The following is a 19861-nucleotide window of genomic DNA, read 5'->3' on the forward strand; positions in this document are numbered from 1 at the left end:
GTGGATAGACAGATGTGAGTGGTGGGAGTATGAGTTCAGGTAATAATCCTATAGAATGGGCCTACTGTGCTGACCCCCCTGTTTCACTTTTAAAAAGCGATTTACCTGCAGCCCTGCCTGTCATAAGTAGATAGGGTAAGTTACATTCCTCAGCAAAATACCTGTCATCTGCAGGAAAATGCAGGCCCCAAAAAATTCCATTAGGAGGAACACAAGGAATCCTAAAGTGGAACTTTTGTGATGCTTTCACAGACTGAATCCCTGGACTCAGGGAGATAAAGACAATTCCCCCTAACCATAAAATCTGTAAGAACAAATTCCAGTTAGAAAGGCCAGCATGGGCCAAAGTTGATGAGAGTGTACACTTGAAAGTCTAAGGTCATCCTTCTGTCAATCGAAAGTCAAGAGATGTGCCTTGGCCAGAATCTCTGGAAACTTCTCTGGACCCTTCAATAAAACTGGAGGCCAGGAGAGGCATGCCGTCCCTCCCCTCTCAGAGAGGACCCACTCTCTCCGTGAAAGTGTTCCCCTCTCCCCCATCCTAGCCCTTCTAATAAACTCATGCCTGTTACTCTGAGTGACATGCCTGAAATCTTTCTGACTTGATCACAAGAATCAGGGTTTGAAGAGGGGGGGTGGCTTTGTGCTGCCTTAGTTTCCTGGAAACACTGGATAGCCCTGTAACACTATCAGACTTATGAAATCAGTCTTGGAAATCAGGATCTGGGTCCTCATTACCCTGGTGTTGAAGATTAAACACCTGAATGCAGAGGCAAGAAAACAAGTTTTATTTAAAGATAAATAAACAGAAAGAGAGAGACTCTGGAGGTGGTGCCTGAGGGAGTGTGGGTGTCTCGCCCCTAGATAGATTTCAGGTTTCCATTCTTCTCAGGCCCCCTCCTCCCATTCTGCCAACATGATCAAAAGTAACCAAAAGGCCAGGGGGGTGATTGTTTGTATTGGAAAGTGTGATCCTTCCCCTCCCCCAGAGATTGTGAGCAACCAGTGGATGTGAAGTGTTAGCTACCCATTTCCTTTTTTTCAATAATCAGTTACCAGTCCTTTGCTCTGGTCCCATTTGCTCTCACTACTCTATTTCATTCAAAAAGGTCTTTTGTCTGTACCTCCAATGCACCAACCTAATTCCAGAATAGGCCTCTGTTCTCGCTGTTCACTCAGCTTCTAGGACTTTCCCACAGATCTCCTCATATCCAGCCCCTCCCTCCAAGATATCTGTTGACAGGCAACTCCCTCAGGAGGGCCTTCTTGACCTTGCAGTCTTAAGCAGTTCTCCAGTCCCTACCTCTTCTCTAGAATATCTCTTGCTTTTTTAACCTAAGAGCACTTGGCAATGTATTTTATTTGCTTCTTTATTGTCTCTCTCTCCAGCACCACATCTCCTCCAAAAACGTTTGCTTGTTAATTAGACTCTGAACTAATGTATTTCCACTTATTAAAAGCCGAAGTCCATAAACTATTTCTATAGAGAGCTTTGTCAGTCATGTAGCCTCTGCAAATATTCACTCGACCATTGTAGCATGAAAGCAGCCACAGATGTCATGTAAGTACATGAGCTTGGTTGTGCTACAATAAAACTTTATTTACAAAAACATGTGGTCAGTTGGAGAGGGCCTGACAAAACAGTTTGTCAGATGAGTGTATGGCATATACAAGATGCTCAGTAAATATTTATCAAGTGCATAAATTACTGAAAGATCTAAACAGAATGATCTGTGGGAGGAAGCACTAAATAAAATAGAAGAGAACATAAATACTCAGCATAATGTCTTTTGTATACATCTGCAATATCTAACAGAGCCTAATTGTCTCTTATGCACTTACCACTAAAATTTAATGCTTCTGGCTCTCTGAGAAATAGCAAAGAACTGAGAATATCCTTTACACTAAGATTGATTGATTAGTTAGACTCCAAGAACTTAGGAAACATTTGAAATTCAGTTTAAAGACCCCTTCTCTGCTTTGATCATAGAGGCCCTGAATATAAAGGATGGTGTGTCCCACTGTCTGATAATAAAAATGATCCATGATTTCCAAAAGATGTTCAAGAAATTGCCCACCACCAACATTTTTCTACAACTCTGCTGTTCATTCTTTTTTTTTTTTTATTGTAAACAAATAGGTTATAACTTGTTTCTCTGTTTGTACATGAAGTAGAGTCATACCATTCGTGTAATCATACATTTAAATAGGGTAATGGTGTTTGATTCATTCTGTTATTTTTCCCTTCCCCCCACCACTCCTACCCCTCTTTTCTCTCTATACAGTCCCTCCTTCCTCCATTCTTGGCCGCCTCCCACCCCCTATTATGTATCATCATCCACTTATCAGTGAGATCATTTGCCCTTTGGTTTTTTGAGATTGGCTTATCTCACTTAGCATGATAGTCTCCAATTTTGTCCATTTGCTTGCAAATGCCATAATTTTATTATTCTTTATGGCTGAGTAATATTCCTTTGTGTGTGTATATATATATATATATATATATATATATGTGTGTATATATATATATATATATATATATATCAGTTTCTTTATTCACTCATCAATTGAAGGGCATCTAGGTTGATTCCACAATCTGGCTATTGTGAACAGAGCAGCTATAAACATTGATGTGACTACATCACTGTAGTATGTTGATTTTAAGTCCTTTGAGTATAAGCCAAGGAGTGGGATAACTGGGTCAAATGGTGTGTCTATTCCAAGTTTTCTAAGGAATCTCCACACTGTTTTCCAGAGTGGCTGCACTAATTTGCAACACCACCAGCAATGTATGAGTGTACCTTTTTCCCCACATCCTCACCAACAGCTGTTGTTGCTTCTGTTCTTGATAAACACCATTCTAATTGGGGTGAGATGGAATCTTAGGGTAGTTTTGATTTGCATTTCTCTTATTACTAGAGATGTGGAACATTTTTTCATATATCTATTGATTGGTTGTTGATCTTCTTCTGTGAAGTGTCTGTTCATTTCCTTAACCCATTTGTTGACAGGGTTATTTGTATTCTTGGTGTAGAGTTTTTTGAGTTCTTTATAGATTCTGGAGATTAGTGCTCTATCTGAAGTATGATTGGCAAAGATATTCTCCCACTCTGTAGGCTCTTTCTTCGCATTGCTGATAGTCTCCTTTGCTGAGAGAAAGCTTTTTAGTTTGAATCTATCCCAGTTATTGATTCTTGTTTTTATTTTTTGTGCTATGGGAGTCCTGTTAAGGAAGTCTGATTCTATGCCGACATGTTGAAGATTTGGACCTACTTTTTCTTCTGTAAGATGCAGGGTCTCTTGTCTGATTCCAAGGTCCTTAATTGGAATTGCACTGAGTTGAGTTTTGTGCAGGGTGAGAGATAGGGGTTTAGTTTCATACTGCTGCATATGGATTTCCAGTTTTCCCAGCACCATTTGTTGAAGAGGCTATCTTTTCTCCATTGCATGTTTTTGGCACCTTTGTCTAGTATGAGAAAATTGTATTTATTTGGGTTTGTGTCTGTGTCCTCTATTCTGTACCATTGATCTACCTATTTTGTTGCTAATACCATGCCACTTTTGTTACTATTGCTTTGTAGTGTAGTTGAAGTTCTGGTTTTGCGATATCCCCTGCTTCACTCTTCCTGCTAAGGATTGCTTTAGCTATTCTGGGTTTCTTATTCTTCCAGATGAATTTCATGATAGCTTGCTCTATTTCTGTGAGGTACGTCATTGGGATTTTAATTGGACTTGCACTGAATCTGTATAGCACTTTTGGTAGTAGGGCCATTTTGACAATATTAATTCTGCCTATTCAAGAACATGGAAGATCTTTCCATCTTCTAAGGTTTTCTTTAATTTCTTTCTTTAGTGTTCTGTAGTTCTCATTGTAGAGGTCTTTCACCTCTTTTGTTAGATTGATTCCCAAGTATTTTATTTTTTTTCAAGGCTATTGTGAATGGGGTAGTTTTCCTAACTTCTCTTTCTGAGGATTCATCACTTATGTATAAAAATGTGTTAGATTTATGAGCATTGATCTTATATCCTTTTACCGAATTCACTTATGAGTTCTAAAAGTTTTCTGGTGGAATTTCCCAGTTCCTCCCAATATATAATCATGTCATCAGCAAATAGCAACAGCTTGAGTTCTTCTTTTCCTATTCGTATCCCTTTAATTTCTTTGGTCTATCTAATAGCTCACCACTGGACAGATCTTCCAAACAAAAATTGAACAAAGAAAACATAGATCTCAATAACACAATCAATAATTCAGACTTAACAGGCATATATACATATATATATATATATATATACACCATCCAATAAAGAGCAAATACACTTTTCTTCTCAGCAGCACATGAACCCTTCTCTAAAATAGACCATATGTTATGCCACAAAGCTACCATTAGCAAATACAAGAAGATAGAGATACTACCTTGTATTCTATCAGATCATAATGGATTGAAATTAGAAATAAATGGCAGAATAAAAAACAGAAACTATTCCAACACCTGGAGATTAAATAATATGCTATTGAATGATGAATGGATAACAGAACACATCAGGGGGGGAAATAAATTCTTAGAGGCAAATGAGAACAAAGAAACATCATATCAAAATCTCTGGGACGCTATGAAAGCAGTACTTAAAGGAAAATTTATTTCATGGAGCGCATTCAATAAAAGAAGAAAAAATCAACAAATAAATGACCTAACACTACAGCTCAAAGCCCTAGAAAAATAAGAACAGAGCAACACCAAAGTAGTAGAAGACAGGAAATAGTTAAAATCAGAACTGAAATCAATGAAATTGAAACAAAAGAAACAATCTAAAAATGACAAAATAAATAGTTGGTTCTTTGAAAAAAATAAACAAAATTGATAAACCCTTAGCCACACTAACAAAGAGAAGGAGAGAGAAAACTCAAATTGCTAAAATTCGGAATGAACAAGGAAATATCATGACAGACATGAGTGAAATACAAAACATAATTAGAAGCTATTTTGAAAATCTATACTCCAACAAAACAGAAAATCTTGAAGACATCAACAGCTTTTAGAGACATATGAATTACCTAAACTGAACCAGGAGGACATACACAATTTAAATAGATCAATTTCAAGTAATGAAATAGAAGTCATCAAAAGCCTACCAACAAAGAAAAGTGTGGGACCAGATGGGTTCTCAGCCAAGTTCTACAAAACCTTTAAAGAAGAGCTTATTCCAATACTACTCAAAGTATTCCATGAAATAGAAGAGGAGGGAACCCTTCCAAATTGATTCTATGAAGCCCATATCACCCTGATACCTAGACCAGACAGAGACACATCGAGGAAAGAAAATTTCAAACCAATATCCTTAATGAACATCAACGCAAAAATTCTCAACAAAATTTTAGCAAATCACATACAAAAACATATTAAAAAGATAGTGCACCATGATCAAGTGGGTTTTATCCCAGGGATGCAAGGTTGGTTCAACATCCGGAAATCAATAAATGTCATTCACCATATCAACAGACTTAAAGTCAAGAATCACATGATTATTTTGATGGATGCAGAAAAAGCATTTGATAAAATACAGCACCCCTTCATGCTCAAAACACTAGAAAAAATCGGGGTAGTGGGAACATTCCTTAACATTGTAAAGGCCATCTATGCTAAGTCCATGGCCAATATCATTCTAAATGGTGAAAAACTGAAAGCATTCCCCCTAAGAACTGGAACAAGGCAGGGATTCCCTCTTTCACCACTTCTATTCAACATTGTCCTGGAATGACATTCTTAGCAGTTTTCCACTTCAACCCCAACCCCCAGATTATCCTTTATAAAGGAAAAAAATTGGATTAGAACACTATTATTCATTGTGTCACTGTACCTGCCAAAGATAGGATTATTCAATTACTGAAAGAAGATAGAGACACAACCAAGACTTGGGCTTGAGGGGAAAGAATTCTGTAGTTTGAACATAGGGAATTCCTGGAGCTCTGGATAGGGAGGAGGCTACAAGTTGCCCCTGGGAGGATAACTGTCCATCTTTGCCCACCAAAGAGTAACAGAGCACAAGGGCCTCTGAGATTCCCCTCATAGCCCAGGATCACAATGAGATGAGTCACTGGTGTTAGAGGAACTATTTCAGCCTCTATAGCTCACCAAGGGGAAAAGAACTTAGAATTCATTCTCCATGGAAACAATGATATCCATGGTACCTAGACTTTATTGAAATACACTGGGACTCTGAACTTCAGGAAGGATTTTATGGGCACCTCACCACCATTTCTGAAAACACCCATTTCAAGGAGAAGAGGACATTGAGTTATAAACAATGACCTCCCCATAGAAATTTGGGACCACATTGTGTTCAGAGAGGGAAAGGGGATTGATTCAGAGCCCCTAAGTGGGAAAGAAAATAAAATGGGAAAGAGGGAGAACAATCATTCTCTAAATATTTGAAGCCCCCTGACCCACTCTGAGCCCTGGAAGATTCTGAGGGTAACATAATATATAATGAAAGCAGGTTAATAATATTAAGGAAAGCAATTGCCCCTCCTGCCTTTTGAATTTTTATTTCTGAGACTATTTCTGAGATTTCTGAGGGTGATGAATCAGGAGACTATCACAAATGTAACTCTTCATAAAGTTCTAGTCTTTCTAAAGTCTTGAAACTCAATAGCTTCCTGAAGTTCTTTTGTTAAAAGTCAAGGTTTACCTTTTCCAAAAAGTGGCTGGAGAAGCACCAAGACCCACGCCCCATGCTGTCTACCGCCCGCACTACAGCTGGTCATTATCAACACAGGGGTTCCCTTTGCCTACAATTATTAATTATTCCTGACCTGGAGGTAGTGGGACAGCACCCTTCTTGAGACACCACATCAGGCTACTGAAAAATAAGAGGTTTGAACAGTACAGTATAATTTTATTGCAGAATTTTTTAATTAGTAGTATTATGATTATTCCTATTATACCTACTATATTTCTTCTTTTTTCTTTTATTAATATTTTCATCAGTCTATTTTCTTCTTATATATCTGTTTCCTTGGAGACACTTTCTCCCTTTTCTCATGCTAACAACATATTTCTTTTAATTCTGCGTTCATCTTTCCTATGACCTAATACCTCTATAGCCTCATTTCTTATCTCATTAATGTTATATCCTACACCCCACCTCATCCTCTTTGTCCACCATTAGAAATTGTGGTCCTTACTGCAAACCTATTAGTTATACTGTAGATAATATTTGAACTCGTCATCTCTGTTTATTAAGACACACAGTTAATATCTTAATAGGGACTATCTGAGTTAAGGACACATATTGTTTGTATGGTGTGCTGCTAATATTGATCTCTCACTTCAAGGTGAGGTATTGGAAATCTTCAGGGACACTATAAGTCTATAGGAGGGAAACTGCAATACCTTGGATTCTCACTGCTAGAGGGGAAGATACATGAACAACTGAGAAAACAAGGGAGAAAGTGTCCCAAACAAACATAGATGATATATCAATAGAACCCAATGACAACATGGCAGAAGAAATGTCAGAAAGGGAGTTCAGAACATGCATAATTAAAATGATTTGAGAAGCAAACGAGATAAGAGAGCAAATGCAGGCAATGAATGATCACACCAATAAACAGAAGAGCAACTGCAGAAAGCAAAAGATCATTTCAATAAAGAGATAGATATTCTGAAAAAACAAACAAACAGAAATTCTTGAAATGAAAAAAACAATTAACCAAATTAAAAACTCAATAGAAAGCACAACCAACAGACTAGAGCACTTGGAAGACAGAACCTCAGACAATGAAGACAAAATATATAATCTTGAAAACAAAGTTGACCAAACAGAGAAAATGGTAAGGAATCATGAAAGGAACCTCCAAGAATTATGGGATATCATGAAAAGACTAAATTTAAGAATTATTGGGATTGAGGAAGGCTCAATCAGAGATATACCAACCAAAGGAATGAATAATCTATCCAATGAAATAATATCAGAAAATTTCCCAAATCTGATGAATGAAATGGAAAATCAAACACAAGAGGCTTACAGGACACCAAATGTACAGAATTACAATAGATTCACTCCAATGCACATTATAATGAAAATACCTAACATACAAAATAAAGACAGAATTTTAAAGGCTGCAAGAGAAAAACATCAAATTACATACAGGGGGAAACCAATAAGAATATCAGCAGATTTCTCAGGCCAGACCCTAAAAGCAAGAAGGGCCTGGAATAACATATTTCAAGCTCTGAAAGAAAATAGATGCCAACCAAGAATCTTATACCCAGCAAAACTTACGTTCATATTTGATGATGAAATAAAATCCCTCCATGAGAAACAAAAGCTATAAGAATATACAAATAGAAAGCCGGCACTACAGAACATTCTCAGCAAAAAATTTCCATGAGGAATAAATGAAAAACAACAATGTAAGTCAGCAAAGGAAGGAACTACCCTAAAGGAAATAGACAAAGGAGAAACCAAGTCAAGTTAAAAACCAAAAATAAGCCAAAATGATCAGGAATACAAATCATATCTCAATAATAACCTTGAATGTTAATGGCCTAAACTCATCAATCAAAAGACATAGACTGGCAGATTGGATTAAAAAGAAAGACCCAACAATATGCTGCCTTCAAGAGACTCAACTCGGGCTGGGGATATAGCTCAGTTGGTAGAGGGCTTGCCTTGCAAACACAAGGCCCTGGGTTCAATCCCCAGCACCACAAACAAAAAAAAGAGAGACTCAACTCATAGAAAAAGATGCCCACTCATGCCTTAAACTTATGAGAAAAAGATGCCCACAGACTAAAGGTGAAAGGATGGGAAAAAAACACCACACACACAGACTAGTAAAAAAGCGGGGGTTTCCATTCTTATTTCAGATAAAGTGGACTTCAAGCCAAAGTTAGTCAGAAGGGATAAAGAAGGACATTTTGTACTGCTTTAGGGAATCATAAATCAGCAAGAGATAACAATCATAAACATTTATGCCCCAAACTATGGTGTACCCATGTATATTAAACAAATCCTTCTCAATTCCAGGAACCAAGTAGACCAAAATACAATAATATTAGGTTACTTTAACACACCTCTCTCACCATTGGACAGATCTTCCAAACAAAAATTGAACAAAGAAACCATAGAATTCAATAACGATCAAAATTTAGACTTAACAGACATATATAGAATATTCCATCCATCAATGAACTGAACAAATACACTTTCTTCTCAGCATCACATGGATCCTTTTCTAAAATAGACCATATATTATGCCACAAAGATACTCATAGCAAATACAAAAACATAGAGATACTACCTTGCATTCTATGAGATCATAATGGAATGAAATTAGAAATCAATGACAAAATAAAAAATAGAAACTACTCCAACACTTAAAGACTAAATAAAACACTATTGTATGATGCATGGATAACAAAAGACATCAGGGGGAGATAAAAAAAATTCTTAGAGGTAAATGAGAACAATGATACAGCATATCAAAATCTCTGGGACACTGTGAAAGCAATACTAAGAGGAAAATTCATTGCACAGAGCACATTCAATAAAAGAAGAAAAAGTCAACAATTAAAAGATCTAACATTACAGCCCAAAGCCTTAGAAAAAGAAAAAAAGATCAATGCCAAAAGTAACAGAAGACAGCAAATAATTAAAATCGGAATTGAAATCAATGAAATTGAAACAATAGAAACTATACAAAAAATTGACAAAACAAAAAGTTGTTCTTTTAAAAAATAAACAAAAGTGATAAACCCTTATCCACACAAATGAAGAGAAGGAAAGAGAAAATTCAAATTACTAAAATTCATGATGATAAAGGAAATATCATGACAGACACTATTGAAATACAAAAAATAATTAGAAACTACTTTGAAAATCTATACTCCAACAAAATAGAAAATCTTGAAGCTATCAATAGGTTTCTAGAGACATATGATCCACCTAAACTGAATGTGGAAGACATATACAATTTAAATAGATCAATTTCAAGCAATGAAATAGAAGAAGTCAACAAAACCCTACCAACTAAGAAAAGTCCAGAACCAGATGGATTTTCAGCCGAGTTCTATAAGTCCTTCAAAGAAGAACTCATTCCAATACTCCTTAAAGTATTCCATGAAATAGAAGAGGAACGAACCTTTCCAAACTCATTCTAAGGAGTTAATATCACCCTGATACCAAAACCAGACAAAGACACATTGAGGAAAGAAAACTTCAGACCAATATCCCTAATGAACATAGATGCAAAAATTCTTAACAAAATTTTAGCAAATTCACTACAAAAACATATTAAAAAGACAGTGCACCATGATCAAGTGGGTTTCATCCCAGGGATGCAAGGTTGGTTCAACATCCAGAAATCTATAAATGTGATTCACCACATTAACAGGTTTAAACTTAAGAATCACAAGATTATTTCAATAGATGCATAAAGAGAATTTGATAAAATATAGCACCCCTTCATACTTAAAACACTAGAAAAAATAGGGATAGTAAGAACATACCTCAACACTGTAAAGGCAATCTATGCTAAGCGCACGGCCAACATCATTCTAAATGGACAAAAACTGAAAACATTCCCCCTAAAAACTGGAACAAGGCAGGGATGCCCTCTTTCACCACTTCTATTCAACATCATCCTTGAAACTCTAGCCAGAGCAATTAGATAGACTAAAGAAATTAAAGGGATGCAAATAGGAAAAGAAGAACTCAATCTGTCACTATTTGCCGATGAAATAATGCTATATTTAGAGGAGCCAAAAAATTCCACCAGAAGACTTCTAGAATTCATAAATGAATTCAGTAGTATAGAAGGATATAAAATCAACACTCATAAATGTAACACATTTTTATTCATAAATGATGAATCCTCTAAAAGAGAAATTAGGAAAACTACACCATTAAAAAGAGCCCCTCCATTCCATCTCACCCCGAGTAGAATGGCGATTATCAAGAATACAAGCAACAATAGGTGTTGGAGAGGATGTGGGGAAAAAGGTACACTCATACATTGCTGGTGGGGCTGCAAATTAGTGCAGCCACTCTGGAAAGCCTTGTGGAGATTCCTTAGAAAACTTGGAATAGACCCACCATTTGACCCAGCTATCCCACTCCTCGGCCTATACCCAAAGGACTTAAAGTCAGCATACTACAGAGATACAGCCACATCAATGTTCATAGCTGCTCAATTCACAATAGCCAGATTGTGGAACCAACCTCCATGTCCTTCAATTGATGAATGGATAAAGAAACTCTGGTATATATATACAATGGAATATTACTCAGCCATAAAGAATAATAAAATTATGGCATTTGCAGGCAAATGGATGAAATTGGAGAATATCATGCTAAGTGAGATAAGTCAATCTCAAAAATCCAAAAGGCAAATGATCTCACTGATAAGCGAATGATGACACATAATGGGGGGTGGAGAGGGGCAAGAATGGAGGAAGGAGGGACTGTATAGAGGGAAAAGAGGGGTGGGAGGGGTGGAGGGGAAGGAAAAAATAACAGGATGAATCAAATATTATTACCCTATGTAAATGTATGATTACACAAATGGTATGCTCTTACTCCATGTACAAAACAGAAACAACATGTATCCCATTTGTTTACAATAAAAATAAATTTTTTTAAAAAAGTGAGGCACTAAAGCAACTCAGTAAGACCCTGTCTCTAAATAAAAAATACAAAATAGGGCTGGGGATGTAGCTCAGTGGTCAAGGGCCCCTGGGAGTTCAATCCCTGGTACCCGGTCCCCCAAATAATCTATTGGACAGTCTTTTCCTTTTTCATACATTTATTTATTTTTTCAGTACGGAGGATTAAACTTAGGATACTCTACCACTAAGCTATATTCTCAAACCTATGTATTTTTTATTTTGAAATAGGGTCTTGCAGTGTTGCTCAGGCTGGCCTGAACTTGCTATCCTGCCTCAGTCTTCTGTTTTTTAAAACAATACCACTTGAAAAAGGAGACAATAGACTTTGGAGCACTTTTTCTTTCCTTTGTGGCACTGGGAACTGAACTGAGGGGTGCTCTACCACAGAGCTTTATCCCCAGCCCTTTATATTTTATTTTGAGGCAGGGTCAACTGCTTGAGGGCAGCAAGGATTTGCTGCTTTTCACTTTTTAAACCTTTGTCTTTAGCAGAGTCATTTGGTACAAAGTAGATATTTAATAGATGCTTACTATGTCAAAGAACATATTAATGCTTATAGTTCCCATTACTTAGGGATAAAGATATTTCTTACTTTGAGGACCATAGGGCTCATCATCATTTATAAGAACTACTAGCCTCTTCCTCTCCCTGACAGAAGACAGGGAAGGGATGGATTTATCCCAGCTTTATGGCTTCACCAGAGATTTACTATAAATAACCTACAATATACATAAGAGTACAATATAAGATGAAGATCCAATAAAAACTACATTTTATCGATATAAAAAAATAGCCCCCCCCAAAAAAATATTTGGGAATCAATCTAATGAAAGAGGTAAAAGACCTCTACAATGAAAACTACAGGACAGTAAAGAAAGAACTTAAACAAAATCTTAGAAGATGGAAAGATCTCCCATGTTCTTGGATAAGCAGAGTAAATATTGTCAAAATGACCATACTACCAAAAGCAATATACAAATTCAATGCAATTCCAATAAAAATCCAAATGATGCTCCTCATAGAAACAGAGAAAGTGATCATAATATTAACCTGGAAGAATAAGAGACCCAGAATAGCCAAAGCAATCTTGAGCAGGAAGAGTGAAGCAGGTGGTATCAAAATACCAGAACTTCAAATATACTACAGAGCAATAGTAACAAAAACAGCGTGCTATTGGCATCAAAATAGGCAGGTTAGACCAATGGTACACAATAGAGGACACAGAGAAAAACCCACATAAATTCAGTTAGCTCATACTAGGCAAAGGTGCCAAAAACATACAATGGAGAAAAGATAGCTTCTTCAAGAAATGGTGCAGGGAGAACTAGAAATCCATATGCAGCAGAATGAAACTAAAACCTGTCACTCACCATGTACAAAATGCAATTCAAAATAGATCAAGGACCTAGGAATTAAAACAGAGACACTGAAACTAATAGAAGAAAAAGTAGGTCCAAATCCTCATCATCTTGGTTTAGACAAAGACTTCTTTAACAAGACTCCCATAGCACAAGAAATAAAAACAGGAATCAATAATAGAGAGAGATTCAAACTAAAAAGCTTTTTCTCACCAAAAGAAACTATCAACAATGTGAAGAGAGAGTATACAGAGTGGGAGGAAACTTTTGACACACACACTTCAGATAGAGTACTAATCTCTAGAATCTATAAAGAACTCAAAATTTACAACAAGGAAAAAAAAGACCCAAACAATAAATGGGCTAAGGAAATGACCAGACACTTCACAGGAGAGGATACACAAGCAATCAACACCTGACCTACTACACTTAATGCCTAGTTATTCCACTGAAATTTGGATGATATAATAAGTTTACAATTCCCACAGTCTAACACTATCACCACTGAACACATCTGCATGAACACAGGAGATTTGAGGGTCCCTCGTATTCATACCGTGACAGGCAATCGGCCTATCTCCTCTATTTACTGAAGAAGGTCTATCACATACTACTGACCAGTTTCAGCAACTTAGAAAAAGTTGTCTCAAAACAAATACATTAATACATAAATAGATAAATAAATAACTGGAGATATACCTCAGTGTTACAGTACTTACCTGACAGGTGTGAGGACCTACAACTAATCACCAATACACCCCCTCTGCCCCCCGCCAAAAATGCTTCAGGAATAGAGTTCCCTCCTTCCTCCCCTTGCATCATGTGAGGATTTGCCAACAAAATGCTTCGATCTTGAACTGGGAGATGTTTAGTGCTGCTAATAAACTACCTGGTCCAAAGTATTTTGTTACAGCAGGAAGAAGGGACACATTACTCTGGGAATACCTCCTTGTCTACCCGCTTTGGGAAGGACACTATGGCCAATTCTGGGATCCGTGGTTTCCATATTTGGTCCCTTATCACTCTGATTATATCAACTCACTCTTTTATGAAATCCACATCTTCTAAGGAGACATCCCCGAGAGGACCCTGTGTGGAGACTATGGTGAAGCCCTCCTCCCACCTGATCCATACCTAGGTGTTGAGGCTGGGCTCTGCAGTGTCATAGGGAACGAGCCTTTGTTGGAGTACCACAGTAGGAGTGAGGTGCTACCACAAATTTAACACCACATTCTTTTGGAAGGAAAAGGGACTGAATACCTTGAGTGGAGGTATGATAAGGTGTTCCAAAGCCCAGAATGAGTAGAGTTGTTTTTACTTGACATGGCAAGTCCTTTGGAGTACTGTCTACATTTTAATTTGTAAAGAGTCTCCATAAGACACAGAAGGAAAAGAGCATGTGCAGTCCCTTTGAATTCTTATTCTGAGGATGGAAAACGTTGCAGAGGTCCAAATGGGAGATGACCACTGGGGCTTATGGCCAGGCAAGACAGGGTCATTTCTTGCTCTGACCTCACAAGGAGCCATTGTGAGGCGTTTTCGAAGGGCAGGTATATAAGAAGGTGGGCTGAGGCTGGGTTTTTGTCCACAAGTACAGGAAGCTCTTGGTGGTGACCTGTCGGACTCCCAGCTAGTTAGTGCGTTTGGTGGTTGGCGTTGGTGGCTGTGGTCTTGGGATATTGGTTCTTTGGTTTGGGTTTGTTGTTTTGTCTTGTTTTGGTGTTTGATTTTCATTTGTTGTTTTGGCTTGTTATTTTTTTTTAAGCTAGCATCCTTAGGTGGTGTTCCTGCTTAGGATGTTTAGCCAGAGTAGTGAGAGTGAGAGTAGTGTAGCCTCATTGCGGGGGCCTGGCCCCTGCAGTGAGTGCGCCTTCACGGACCACTACGAGTTCGTGAGGGTCATTGGGCATGGCGCCTATGGCCAGGTGGTCCTGGCCCGCCATCGCCCCACTGGGGCAGAGGTGGCGGTGAAAGTCCTGGACCTGGTGCTGGACAACATCCCGGTGCTCTCGGAACCGAGCGTGCTGATGAGCCTGGAGCACCCCAATGTGGTCCAGCTCTTCCAGGCCATCGGCACGGAGAAGCACATCTACATGGTGATGGAGCACGCAGGTGGGGGACAGCTACTGGAGCACATCGCACGTGGCATGCAGGAGGAGGAGGCCCGCAGGGTCTTCAGGCAGATAGTGTGTGCCGTGGGCTACTGCCACGACAGGGGCATCGTGCACCGGGACCTGAAGCCAGAACATCGTGCTGGACGCCAGAGGGGACATCAAGCTCATCGACTTTGGCGCCGCCGCCAGGTTCCGGGCCGGGCAGAAGCTGAGGAGGTTCTGGGGTACTCTCCCCTACCTTGCCCCCGAAACTGTCATGCAGGAAGAGTACGAGGGCCCCCCAGTGGACGTCTGGAGCCTGGGGGTCATCCTGTACTTTATGTTGACACGGACCCTCCCGTTTATGGCCTCCACCGCCCAGAAGCTGCTGATGCTCATCGTCCTGGCAAGGTACCATGTCCCTGGCCGTGTGCCCGTCACAGCCCGAAGGCTCATCCGCAGCATACTGACGGTGAAGCCCAAGCAGCGACCCACGGTCCAGAAAATCTCTCAGCACCCGTGGCTGAAGCAGGGTGAGGAAGACTCACCCCGTCCCTGTAGGCAGGTGATCCCCACACACCCAGACCCCGAAATCATGACGCTCCTGCTGGACATGGGTTTCGATCCCTACCAAACCTGGTTATCGCTGGTCCAGAGAAAGTTTGATGGGGCCATGGCCACCTACTTGATTGTCCAGCACCAGAAAAGCCAGGGGGTCGTGTGCACGTTCCAAGGGAAGCCTGTGCCTCCCAGGCTGAGGCTTCCCCCACGCGCCGTGGATCCGTCTGCTTTCCCTGGCCTCCCAAAGCACAGCAAGAGTGAGCCTGCCCTTCACCACGTGCCCTCGCCCTGTGAGCCTCAGCTGCCCAAGGAGGCCAAACGGCCAGGGCGGGAGCGCACCAGAGGGGCCAGCCTGCCCGCTATCCACATCGGCTTCCTGCCTCCAGAGGACCCCACTCCCAGCCCAGCCTCCCAGTCTGACTCTTTGTCCTACCTGCCCAAACGCTGGAGGATGCTGCTTAGGCTGCTCGGAAGAGGGCACAGAAACTCCTCCCAAGATTCATCCCCACACAACAGGAAGGGCTGGACTGGGAGGATGGCCACCTGTGTCAGAAGACTCTGCTGCTGCCTGCCACGTGCCAGCAATGCGGTTGTTCCAGTGGAAGAGGCAAGTGACGTGCGGGACCCATAGACAGTGTGGCCAGGCAGGGGCCAGTGGAGAGCTGAGCCACACAGAAGCAGCGGACAGCCGAAGGCCCTGTGCCCCCACCTGCCAAAGACACCACAGACTGTTCTGCCCGGGACTCTTGTCCTGCCCTGCCCCTCTCTATCCTTTCTCCCATTCTTCTGAGATGTTTCTTAATAAATTCCTTTCAAACACACTATATCATGACATTTTTGTTCCAAGGGTTAAAAAAAAATTGAGTGGTGAGCTCCATCTACTGGGCATTACCCAAACTCTGTTCAAGATATTCCAATGTACTTTGCACGGAAATTCAGGACTCCTCTTGCACAATGGTCTTTTGGACAATTTAAGGAAACTATTGAGGCCCCCCTACACAGTCACTTGGAGTGCTCTGCAAATATTTTGTTAATTCTTCCTAAAGGTATTAAAGTGCGGTTAGAGGTTTAATGTCCAGGGGAAAAGATACAAAATGGCCCCCCCTTCAATAAGAAAGCCTTCTGTGAATCTGTACAAGAGATATAGGGTTTAGGGAATTCTAATGGGTTGAGGGTTGCTGTCCAAGCAAACTTTCTTTCTCTTCTCACTATCGTTCATATGGCTGAAAAGATTGACTCACCTAAGAGAATATCAGATTGTCCTCAAAATTCTTTTGTCTTGACAAAACAGAATCATAAATGTTCAGTCTAAATTAGGTCCTCCATTTATCAATGGCTTCCATTATCTAGCTAATAAAGGAATAAGCATGTGCGTATGTGAAACCATAATGGTTGATCTTTCATATTCTTAATGCATTAAATTCTGGTTGTATGCACTGATTAAAAATGCGGTACTCCTAGGAACTCCAACCAAAGCTTCGTTTCCGGATTTCCCTGAGTTAAGCTTCTTCTGTCCATGCAGTACTGAAGATTTTGCACCATCACTTCTGTTTTTCTTATAAATCCTTCATGATGCCATTAGTCTCCTAGGAGGTTTTCTGAAGTCTAACGAAAATCTGAGTCACAGACCAAAAGTTTTCATATGAAAGGACAGCAACTGTTTAATTTGACCAAGGGAGGATGGGGTTTTGCTAAGAGTGAGATGAACTCCAGCCTCCCACGTAATAGAGAGATGACTGTGAACAAGCCCGAATCTCTGAGTCTTCATTTCTTGTTCTGTAAAAGGGGCTAATATGATTTCACAAAGTTATTGTGATAGAATGAGATCTTGTTTTGTAAGTTGTCTGGCATCTATTAAGTAACATATCATTTTTCTTTCTCATTTTCTTCTTTATAGGGTCCTTGTAAATAGATGTGAGAGTTCCTCTCTGGGTGTCTCATCAGAATTCAGAGAGGTTATCTCTGCTGTTTGTTCTAGGAGAATCTACAGCTTATTATTGCAGAGTCAGCTCATAAAGTATGCATGAGCTCTCTCCAAACGGTGTTTTCACCCAAGAAAAAAAAAAAAACACTTCACTTTAGGTGTCTATAAATAAACAGGAAAGATATCCAATTACATTTTTGCATGTGCTGAATGTATACATCTGCATTTCTCAAGGGAATTGCTGGAAAGATATTAAGAGAAAAAACTTACGTATGCAGCTAAGTCAAAAATCACCAAATGCCACCCTAACAAAATCAATTTATATAAAACTGGCAAAAGTTTAAGAATAAAGTTTTGCTTCTACCATTAGTTTTCTTGATTCATAAATAGCAGCTCTAAAGGTGTTCTCAAACTAGCAAACACACGAAAAATATTCCTATAGTATTGATTGGTATTTGGTTAGCTAAAAATGTTTTCAAGTGATACTAGCTTTTAATATCAACAAGCTGAAATTTTAACAGTAGCGAAAACCTTCCATTCTTCATTCACCTATTGATTCATAGAATACTTACTGAATGTTTAACCCAATCCAATTTTATCCCCAGTGTACTAGGTGCTGGGGATAAAACCATGAATCAGATAATCAAAGCATTCCTGCCTTCATAGAGTTTAACATCCTAATGAGAGGAGACAGATACGGAAGATGAAAACAAATAAATATGATAGAATTTCAGAGAATAAGTACTATGAGGAAAATATATTAGTATAACAGATTCTTAGAAGTCAGCACTCTTAAGCTTCTCTGAAATGGAAAATCTGAATGAAAAAAAAGAGCCATTAAAATAATTGGAGTGGGGGGACAAAACTGCCAGGTAGAAGAGATAGTAAATGCAAAAGTCTTGAGGCAGGAAACAAACAGGCATGCTTAGGGAGCAAAGCCACGGCCATTGTGGCAGGACAGTAAGGTCAGAGAGGTTATGGGCTGTGCTTCTCAAACCTGACTGTGAATAAGAATCACCTGGGAATCTTGTCTAACTCAGTAGGTCTGGGTTGGGGCCTGAGGGTCTACATTTTTCTTTTTTTTAATAATATATATATATGTGGGTAATTTTTAGGCATAGTAAAACGACTTCAGAGTCCCCAAGTTTCCTTTTGGAGGGGTGTGAAATAAGAAGAAAACTTAATACATGATCATTATAGTGCATACACTCTTTCTGTCTGAAACAGCAATGCTGTTATAAACCCTTGGTGGATGATGAACCCATCTCCCATTTCTAAGATACCAGCTTGCTTGTGATTGGCAATTATTTTTTTCTTTTTGTGGTGGTACTAAGAATAGAACCCAGGGTGGTGTGCATAATGGGTCAGTGCTCTACCATTGAACTACATCCCCAACTTTTTAAGTTTTATTTTGAGACAGTGTTTTGTTCAGTTTTTTTTTGTTGTTATTGTTGCTTCTGTTTGTTTGTTTTGGTTTTTTTTTTTTTGCTACTGTGACAAAAAGACCTGAAAAGAATAATTTTAGAGGAAGAAGAGTTTATTTGGCAATGACAGTTTCAGAGGTCACAGTCCATAGATGGCCAACTCCATTGCTCTGACCCTAAGTGAGGCAGAACATCATGGCAGAAAGGTAAAGAGGAGGAAAACAGCTCAGGACATGGCAACAAGGAAGCAGAGAGAGTTCTGCTCACTAGAGACAAAATTGAAACCCCAAAGGCATGCCCCCAGTGACCTACCTCCTCCAGTCACATCGTAATTGTCTGCAGTTACCACCCAGTTAATCCCTATCAGTGAATTAAAACATCAGTTAGATTATAGCTCTCATAATCTAATCATTTCTCTTTTGAATGTTTTTTGCAATGTCTCACACCTGAGTTTTTTGGGGGACACCATGTAGCCAAACCCATAACATTCTGTCTCTGGCCCCCAGAATCTCACGCCCATCCCACAATACAAAATATACTTAGTCCATTTCCAAGAATCCCCATAGTCTTAACAGTTCCGGCATTACCCAAAAGTTCAAGTCCAAAGTTTCCTCTGAGGCTCCGGGCAAACTCTCAGTGTAAACCTGAGGGTCTACATTTCTAATAAGCTCCCAAGAGATACTGATGCTGCTGGTCCATAGAGCCCACTCTGAGTAGCAAACATATAGGCCCTTGTAGGCCATGGGGAAATAAATTGCCTGCTAGTTACAAGAGGAAACCACACTTACCAGATGCTCTTACATCTAGAGTCCTCCTCAGCTACACAAAG

This window comes from Sciurus vulgaris, assembly GCF_902686455.1.
Source record: "Sciurus vulgaris genome assembly, chromosome: 10".
Lineage (NCBI taxonomy): Eukaryota > Metazoa > Chordata > Mammalia > Rodentia > Sciuridae > Sciurus > Sciurus vulgaris.